Here is a 10436-nt window from a genome sequence, read left to right on the forward strand (position 1 = left end):
TATATCGGCGAAATGTGCATGGAAAGCATAGAATGACTAGCCCAAGGTGGCAGAGTTAAAATAGTTCCCATTGTTGGTGGTACGGAAACATAATGAAGCCAAAACACGCAGATGTACGGTTGATAGATAGTTGGCAGTTTGGTTTATCTGTGGTCTTGCATTAATTAGAGGAAAATTTAGTTTTAGAATGGACACGTCGGGCTTTCTAATTTACAACTGAGGTTGTATGGAAGTCTTTGGAAAGTCGGGGTAAACTTATGACTTCTAGCGAGAATCGCGCCAGGGTTTGACAACTGCTCGGTCAAGTAAATACCCGTGTGCGTGTAACAGTATATTTATGATGTAGTACTTATAGATATTGGAGTTAAGAGTTCAAATTATGAAAAGGCAATTATGCAAACAAAGTGTATTAATTCTGTGCTTAATAATTGTTTCAAATTACATTAATTCAGTAATTTTGCAAACCATTACAAATGGATTGTTTTATTTTAATTGTTCAAGAATCTCTCAACAAGCTACACATTTGCTTAACGTTTAGTACGTGCACCTTTGATTTACCAAGACTTCATTTTGCCCTACCTTTTTGTGCATTAGGTATCGTTACATTTATTTTCTGATACATTTTAAAATTAATACTTGTCGTATAACGTGTTGTTATAATGTTTTGTTTTATTGTTTTTCTCTGTGCTAGTCTTCAATAATGTCATTGAAATCAATTGCTTTAACCATGATTGATTCTTAATGTATTACACAGAAAAAAACTATATTTGTATATCATTTCAGAGCTTGCAAAGCATAAAGTAAGAGTAAATTCTGTCAAGTAAGTATTATTAAACGATTAATTCATTAAGAACATAATGCATAGACTTTAAATGCAAGGTGTCTCAGTGAGTCAATTTGGCAACCGTATACTTGTATGTGCATCATTCCGTACTTCCTTACATCCTCTGGTGTGTGTGTGTGTGTGTGTGTGTGTGTGTGTGTGTGTGTGTTTTAGATTTTTAACGTAACTTTAACAATTTTTCAGCCATATCGCTACGATGTCTGTAGTGTTACAGTTTATAGTGATGTCTAGCACTGGGGCATCATGCCGCGGACATGTAGCATGATGTCCCACCCAGTCACATTATCCTGACAACAGGCCGACCAGTCCTAACACTAACCTCTTAATGTTGAGTGTCAAGCGAGGCAGCTGTTAGTACCATTTTTGTAAGTCTTTGGTATGACTCGGCCGGGGTTCATACCTGCCCTCTGGATTCTTAATATAGATTACATGCGGCTGCAGTATGCAGGACACGTACAACTTATTGTCTGCGCGTGTGTGTGTTTGTGTCTGTGTGTATATGTGTGTGTGTGTTTGTGTCTGTGTGTATATATGTGTGTGTATATGTGTGTGTGTTTGTGTATGTGTGTTTGTGTCTGTATGTATGTAATGTTTTTCACGAGTTATACTTTATATTTTAAATTATACCCATAAAAAATGAATCGATTTAAATTTCGTTGATCTTTTCATTTAACTTTGTAACAATGGACAAAACTTGGTCGGTCGTGCCAATTATTTTTTATCAATCCCTAATATTTGTACGGTATTCAGTTTGCAAAATAGCTATATATAAAGCTAGAAATGTGCATACTTTGTAATTCGTTCTGAGGGTGTGGTTAAGGATATCACCATCGTTACCCTTCAATCTCAATGTAGTATGGGAAAAGTACTGTTGAAACTTCACAAATATATAGCACTGGACAACAAATTTTTACAAAAGTCATGTTACTGAAATAAAATTAGTCAATTCTTATCAATTTTTATGTGCTGAACACGAATATGACAGTCAAATTGCAAAATTGGCTCTAGTTTTTTTGTAATCTGCAAGAAATTAATGTTTACATAACGAAATGCATTCCAATAGTAAAAGGTCAACTGTAATAGCCTACCTATAAAAAATCAAGTCATTGACTACATCTTAGATTTCTTCGCCTGTCTCTTGTACAGCTGTTCGGGAGCATCTCTGAGGAGTGTCCAGCAGTAGTCAGCCAGCATTGTAGTGGACCATTTTCCCTGGTATCTTTGTTCCATTGTTGCGATATCTTGATGAAAACGTTCGCCGTGTTCATCACTAACAATACCACAGTTGCTAGGAAAGAAATCCAAATGGGAATGAAGGAAGTGAATCTTTAGAGACATATTGCAGCCAAGTTTCTTATACTTCATCAACATGTCTTCTACTAGTTCCTTATAGTTTTCTGCCCTAACATTTCCGAGGAAGTTTGTAGAAACTAGGCGAAAAGCATTCCATGCTTGTTTCGCGTCACCTTCCAGCAAGTTGTTGAACCGGTCATCTTTGAAAAGCTCTCGAATCTGAGGACCCACAAAAACTCCCTCTTTAATCTTTGCTTCGCTGAGTCGAGGGAATTTTTCATGCAGGTATCGGAATGCTGGCAAAGTCCGGTCAATGGCTTTCACGAAGTTCTTCATCAAAACTAGTTTGATGTGAAGGGGTGGTAGCAAGATTTTCTGAGCCTCAACCAGAGCTGGGTGTTGGATATTCTTCTCTCCAATGGCTACATTCTGCCTGTGAGTCCATTCCTTCCTCATGTAGTGCATTTCCCTTGCTCGGCTATCCCACTCGCATAAGAAACACATGTATTTTGTATATCCTTGCTGCAGTCCCATTAAAAGGGCAACTACCTTCAAATCACCACAGAGGTGCCAGCTGTACTTGTTATACTCAATGGAATTCAGTAGCTGCCTTAAGTTATCGTATGTCTCTTTCATGTGGACAGCATACGCTACTGGAATAGATGGAAGAATGTTTCCATTGTGCAAAGGCACAGCCTTGAGACTCAGTTTCGAAGAGTCCACAAATAGTCTCCATTCTTGTGGGTCATGAGTGATTTTTAAAGCATTCATGAGGCCCTCAATATCGGAACAGAATATCAGATTACTTTCCTTTCTGAAGAAAGGCTCCAATTGCTGGTGGCGCTTTCGATATGCAGTAATTGTGACATCTTCTTCTAGAAGATTCCATTGTTGGAGTCTTGATCCTAGCAATTCTGCCTTGTTCTTTGATAAGTCCAAATCACAAATCAGGTCATTTAGTTCTTCCTGTGTTATTCTGTGTGGGGTTGATGATGCACCACAGTGAAAATCTGGATCACTGCATGCTGATGGACCAGGAGAAGAACAGGTCGACTCACCTTTGTCTTCGTCAGATGAATCAAGAGAATATTCTGCTGGAGGTTCTGGAATAGGAAGTCCCTCACCATGTGGAACTGGTCTCAATGCAGACGGAATGTTTGGGTAGACTATTCTCGACTTCTTTCGCTTCGTTATTCCGCCGGAAAGAGGAGGAACCAAGCAGAAGTAACAGTCATTTAGGTGGTTGCTTGGCTCTCTCCACACCATTGGGACTGCAAACGGCATTGATGACCTTTTGCAATTCAAACACTGTGAAAGCTGTGTTGTACATGTAGCACAGCATATATGCGGAGCCCAAGGCTTGTCTTGGTCACCAACCTTGCATCCGAAGTAAAGATGATATGCCTTCTTCACTTGAGAATTGATACTTTTCTTCTGGTTGGCAAATGTCACTTCCCCACAAATATAGCAAAAATTGTCCGCGGTATTAACACACTTTCGAGGCATTACTGTTCTTTATTGTACGTAAATGGATAAAATAATAAGTTTTATGTAACAGTAGCTTGAACTGTCTCGCACAACGTCTAAAATATTTTAAATGCTGAACCTATCTGATTGGGCTTTATATAGTACACTGCTTACGTCAGCTTCAGCAGCCGCCTGGCATTAGTATAATAGGCCTACACATGTATAGTACACTGCTGACGTCAACTTACTTCAGCAGCCGCATGGCATTAGTATTGCATTGCATCAGAAAATGATGCAATCAACTGTGGATGATGTGAGCATGATGGTATTATGCAATGTTACATCATTATTCCGGATGTTGCTGCAGTCCTACTGGAGAAATTTACACAGTGAAACATAGAAAATGAGGTATATGAATATCTTCAAAACGAGAGCCAATACAAATTTTTCACGGTTATATTCGTGTTCGGCACACCAAAATACTACAGATTAGGGCCTTTTCAAGTCAGTAATGATTTCACTGTTGACCAGTGTAGTAGGCAACATACAATGGGTGACACATGTCTATTGTATACCTACACGTACAGCACAATAATACAACAATATTTACAATATAATTCAATACAATACATTGTTCTGCAGTGCAGCACAGAGAAATATATTATAAACATGCATTCGTTAAGCTGAAAAAGTATATTTCCATAATTTTATCTTACTTTTATTTACAGTCCGGGAGTTATTGTAACACCATTCCAAATGAGAGCCGGAATGACCCCGGACACGTATAAGCAGGTATGTTTGCTATAATAAATCGCTGATTCTAGTCTTCTGGCATTTAAAATTTTTTTTTTCAACGATAATCTAAATTTCCTTATTCGTGATTGCCTACATTACAATAGCATACACTTGTGAATTCATAAATATTTGTTTGAATTTATAATATTCGTCTGCGAAAATGGAGTAGCTGTTAGGATTTGGGATACATAGTAAACTTGACTTTGGAGAAAATAATGGTGAAAGTTATGAAGGTATTGTAACTTTATCATATGAAAAGTATATTTTTTATTTTTAGTTTTTGCTACAAAAATGAAAAGAAAGAATTTGTGTTTACGTAGGCGCTTGTAACCTTTTTGGCAATAGTTTTAATTGATTATTTATTGTTTTCAAAATACATTCTTTTATTCCAACGCCTTATTTCGAAAGAATGTATGGATATTATGTCTTTGTAAATTAATATGTATTGAAACATTACACTTGAACTTTTCGTTCTCATCAAAGTACCTAGAGGCGCAAGCTGAAAAGCAACCGTTAGGTGGTGCTGGCGATCCTGTAGAGGTTGCCAAAGCAATTAAGTTCCTTGCTTCAGACGAATCTTCCTTCATCACAGGAGAGCTTCTATTTGTTGACGGAGGGAGACACACCAAGCCTGTCTGAGGAAAGGATGTGCAAGCCAGACTTGGCTTAGGATACCTGTACAACGGCATTTAGATTTACAGCTATATGTAGAAATTGAAAGAGCATGATGTAAGGCTAAACGATGAACAGCTCAGTGATATATATATATATATATATATATATATATATATATATATATATATATATATATATATATATATATATATATATATAATGTATGCGCAGGCAATCGGATATTTTCCATGTCTTATGTACGTTCATTTTGGCATTAGAATAAAATATATTGACTGCATTACACTAGTCCATTTTATATTTTGTAATGTCAAAACGTTTCTATTTAAAAAAAACAAAAACGAAACGGGTTTTTATCTATGCTGCATATTTATATCTCTTAGCGACAACAGTTCGTAGAAGGCGTACACAAAATTACCATCTATATCGTTTGCAAGTTTGTGATCTGGACATAAACTAATAGGCATGTCCTCAAAGTCATCAAGATATTTAATGTCAACAAGACAAGCTGAAAATTCGTACGATTTCCGAGGAGGTATTTTTCGCTTTGAAAACGTAATGGAACGCAAGATTATTTATTGTTGTTTCTTCTTAAGCGCCATAGCGACCTCACGCGAGATAATAATCTCCACCTACCGAACTACGTCACATGATGACATATTAACTTCTGACAAATTTTAGTGACATGTTTATTAAAAGTGATTCTTTTATTCTTGAAAATGTAAAAGTACAGCGATGCATAAATTATACTCCGGTAGATAATATTTATAGTTGTATGTCAAGTTCGTATAATAATAACCTTAGTGTTTAATTTAAGTAAATAATACAAATCAATTTTAAAGTGGTTTGAGAACATGTTCATATAAAAGAAAAATCACTTTGAAGGATTTTAACGTATTTAGTACATAGCCTTCTCTTTATTAACTTAAAATGACTTTTATGTTGCTTTAGAGGTAAATAAATTAAAAATATATAAGAAAATCGTAGATAATTACTGTTTAGAATTCTACTGTCGTACAAAATAGTTATAAAGTTCTCTGCTCGCGAGATGGACTTTTGATTAGTGATGCATGTTGATTTAACCATGTAATTACATGCATAATACATTAGAAGACGAATATATAAAACCATTGTTTTTGTATTTTATTTTTAAATTATGAATTTAAATTTTCATTCTCTATCCCTCATTCAGCTCAGTCACTGAAAGTAAAGATTCAATCAAGTGTTTGAAAGATCAAGATTATAAAGCAATAATTTTGGGAAAAACCAAATATAAATTGTAAATTTGCGAACTTTGAAATATGCAATATCGGACTCAACGTTTCCTATAGAAGACAAACAGATATACATGAATGACCAAAAATTAGGTTTTCCAACTGTTACGCGTTTAGGCTCGAGAAAACAATAACACAAGAAAGAGTTAAAAAAAACTTTGAAAAATGTAACAAATAATTTATTTCCTTGTAAAAATATTGTAAAAACGAAGAAAGATAAAAATAACTTACGGTTTTAAGAATCAAATCCAAAAATAATCCAAGAACAATCCACGATTAAAATTTTCGAAGTCCTAATAATGAAATTTTCTAATGAATCCAAGTTCGATTCCTGACGGAAGAATCCAAGATGGAAGACGATGACGTACGCTGTATCATGTACAGTGTTGTTGTCTACAGTTCCTTGTAGAAACACAAAAATAACACTCCGGTAATGGAAATCCGAATACAATTTTTAAGAAATGTTTTCTTCAAGAATTCTGTATGAGCACACAAATATTTCCAGAGAAACGAATTAATCTTCTAGAATCCAAATAATCTGAAGAATAATTAACATATAACTCGAAAACTTGATACAACAGAAGAAAACGACTTCACATCAAGTGTTTTAAGCCTAGACTGACTAAATTCTCTATAAACATCGGTATAAAACCTGAATACACCGCAAAACATGCCCGGATGAGAGTCACGTGATCATATTTACATCACGTACTCTCAATCGGCCCTGATAATATCCAATCATTTTGCTCTAAGAATAAAATAGAAAAAGTTGTTTACTTCACTAAAAACTATTTACAAGTCGAAGGTCATGTATCCAATACAGCTTAGATCTCACCTTTATTATTCCCACAATAAAAATAAATATAAAAAAGAACTTGTTCACGTGGCTGTTAGTAATTTTGAATTACGGTCGGGAGCTAGGTCAGCTTTAAGTGTTTACAAATGAACAGTCAAGGTAAAAATATTTTCTGAAGAGAATTCCAAAACACGTAAACAAGATAATATTATAATAGAATGTAATAGAATATAAAAAAAATTATAACTGACAACAGACAATAAAATTAAAATACAAAAAAACCCCAACTAAATCAGAATTATGTAACACCAACCATATTCTAGAAACGTTCATTTTTTACAATTCTGTCTCAGTTTATATTTATTTTGTTTCCTTCAATAAAGTTTAAACATATTTTATTTCATACATTTATTGTTGTAGATTATGAACGGTACAGTATAGGAGGCAAGGGATTAGAACGAAACCGAATGGCTTATAATGTTCTCCTTTTACAATACAAGTGTTGTAATTATATATGAATATATGGCAGATGAAATTAAAATTTAATGACAAAATAACTATTTTTAATAACCAAAGTGAGGAGTTTATTGGTTAAATATTACATTACAGAATGTACGGGCGACTACAAGTATTTATGCATTCAAGTTTCGTCTAAGTTTCGGATATCGACTGTTAAATGTGCAAAGTCCGATGTGATTGCTCTTCACCATTATTGATCGAAAAGTCGAGGAACCATTGCAAAGTTTGCAAATATTTATCACATCCATTTCATTATTCCGTCATTCAGCTTGTCGGAGGGAAATGGCGAACATAAGCGTTGCCTGGAGGTGTGTCTAATTTCCGCATTCTGATTGGTTAATCGAACATCATGACTGACAAGCGGCGATAGGTGAATTATATGTGTACATTAGAGATTTCGATTAGTTTGCTTTCGTGATTGGAAAATGTATTCTGCCAAGAACGTAGTTAGATGTTGACTGTGCTCTTTGCATTACTGTTTCTCCAGTAAGCTATTTCAAAATCAATATTAATAATTTATTGGACTCCACTATATGTAAAAGAATAAACAATGGATACATAATTTTTAAAATTGACCTTACCACTTCAAAAATGGAGTTGCAGTGACCTGCTTTTGACTCTTAGATTTTTTTTTTTTTATTTTTTTTTTGTACCACATCGTTGACACTGTTGTACCTGCCGCTTGATGATGAACTATTCAACACCTGGCTTTCAGCATAATTTTTATTTATTGGAGTAGCTGTATTCAGCTCTGGACTTTTCGTCATTCAAACCTTTGATATCGTTCATTACGTAGAAGAGCATGGCAGTGAACAAAATAAGACCTGTACATTTGTCCATTTTGTATAACACGCTAAGGTGTTTTATCTCAGTGCCAGTCATTACACTCCAAACATGAGAAGACATTAATTGACATGACTGAGTTGTCCTCTTTGGAAGTCCCTTCGTAAGAATCGGTAAAGATATTGAATAGATGGTGAAATATAAAGCTTGATAATTATAGAGCTTTGTCAATGCCAGAATTATCGACGTCATCATTATCAGTAACATATCATCATCATCATCATCATCATCATCAATTCCACGGAAATTATATATGAATTTTTCGTTTAATTTATTAAACCTTTTCAATGCCATTGCAAGTACGATAATTGATTCATTTGAATTGATTCATTTGTTATTATTATTATTATTATTACGCAATTTCATCAATATGTCAGCCAGAAAGGAACTTAAACTGGGCCCATACATATTTGTAAACAGTGCATAACATTTTACAAGATTGTGATGATAAAAAAATATATACTAATATTGGGAGATGTTCATGATGGCGATAAGGATGATATACTCAATTTCTCCTCGTCAGCCCGGTCCTCCTCCTCCTCACTATTATCACTCTCTGCACGAAAATTTTGATTTTGACGTTGCATAGCCTCAGAGAATGATGATATAATTATTTCTCCTTCCAAAGCAATGGTTTCCAAGCGCATGAGATCAACATTGATAAACGTTTGACGTGCATCAGTTATACATAGCCTATGCCTTGCTGTTGGTCCGGAACATGTTGCACCGGAAATAACTTAATCTTTATTTATTTTTTATACAGGTACTTGATGTAAGCTTGATACTAAAATGAGTGAATATAAAGAAGACACTATGTACAGCTGCACACTGATCCCTCGAGTACTTAATGGTGTTAGCTTTTACAAATGCCCTTTTTATTATAATTTGCGCCATTGTTATGTGGTGAAGAAATCCCATTGAATAAGCAAGCTATCAAGCATCTTTGTGAGTCAGATCTCTAAAACATTATGAGGCAAAAATTGCAAAAATTTGTGTCAATTTTTCCTTTGATAAGGTAATATTACAGTTGCCCCTTGTCAACGGTGTTTTCAGGACTGAATCTTTATTAATACATTGTCAATTTAAAAGGAAGGTGGAAGCAGACATCTCTATAAGCATACAACTGGTTTTGTACAAGAAAAACGCTGCAAGCGTACATTCCAAATCTGTCTCGGCCGATTCTTACCAACTTTCACACAATTCCCTGTGTTATTATCCATTTATAAAGCATATAATATTGAGACAATATCCGATTATTCGAAATCTAGTTAAGGTAACGACTCAGAACTGTGCTAGTTCTTTTGGTCCATTGACAATTGTCCTTTTATAGCGCCTGTATGTAGTTCTCAAAAATGAAAGTTTGACGAAAAAATGGACCATTTGGTAAAAATGTTGGTGGAGACCGTTGGATTTCTTCTTTCAAATGCAAGGTACCGACATTTTTCTTGTGAAAAGTTATTACATGTTTATATATTTCGTCGTCTTTATCTTGGCGTGAGAATGTATTAATAAAGTGGCACAGGCCTGAAAATACGGATGATCCGAGGAAAGCGTAATAATGTCTGAACAGAAGAAAATCATAAAATGTTGACATTTTCTCATAATTTCTGTCCTATCCAATTCACAAAGACACGCGATACTCATTGAAAAGGAACAAAATCTCTCAGCTGATTGTCAGGCTGCACAAATGAGAGGAAGTTTAAGGTGACATTGTTCAAAATAGCTATTGATAATTACAGAAGTGTTATACAATCAGTCTAAAATATTTGGCTTGAGAAGATCTATTTTATACACCATTTTGAAAGTGAATCCAACTACTTATCTATCTATCTATCTATCTATCTATCTGTCTGTCTGTCTGTCTGTCCTTCCGTTCGTCCGTCCATCCATCCATCCATCCATCCATCCGACAGCTCCGGTGGCTTAAGTGGTTAAAGCGTCCGCCTTGGATGCGGGAGTTCGCGGGTTCGAA

The sequence above is a fragment of the Sinohyriopsis cumingii genome, chromosome 1 (assembly GCF_028554795.1).
Source record: "Sinohyriopsis cumingii isolate HCF-2022 chromosome 1, ASM2855479v2, whole genome shotgun sequence".
In the NCBI taxonomy this organism is placed as follows: domain Eukaryota; kingdom Metazoa; phylum Mollusca; class Bivalvia; order Unionida; family Unionidae; genus Sinohyriopsis; species Sinohyriopsis cumingii.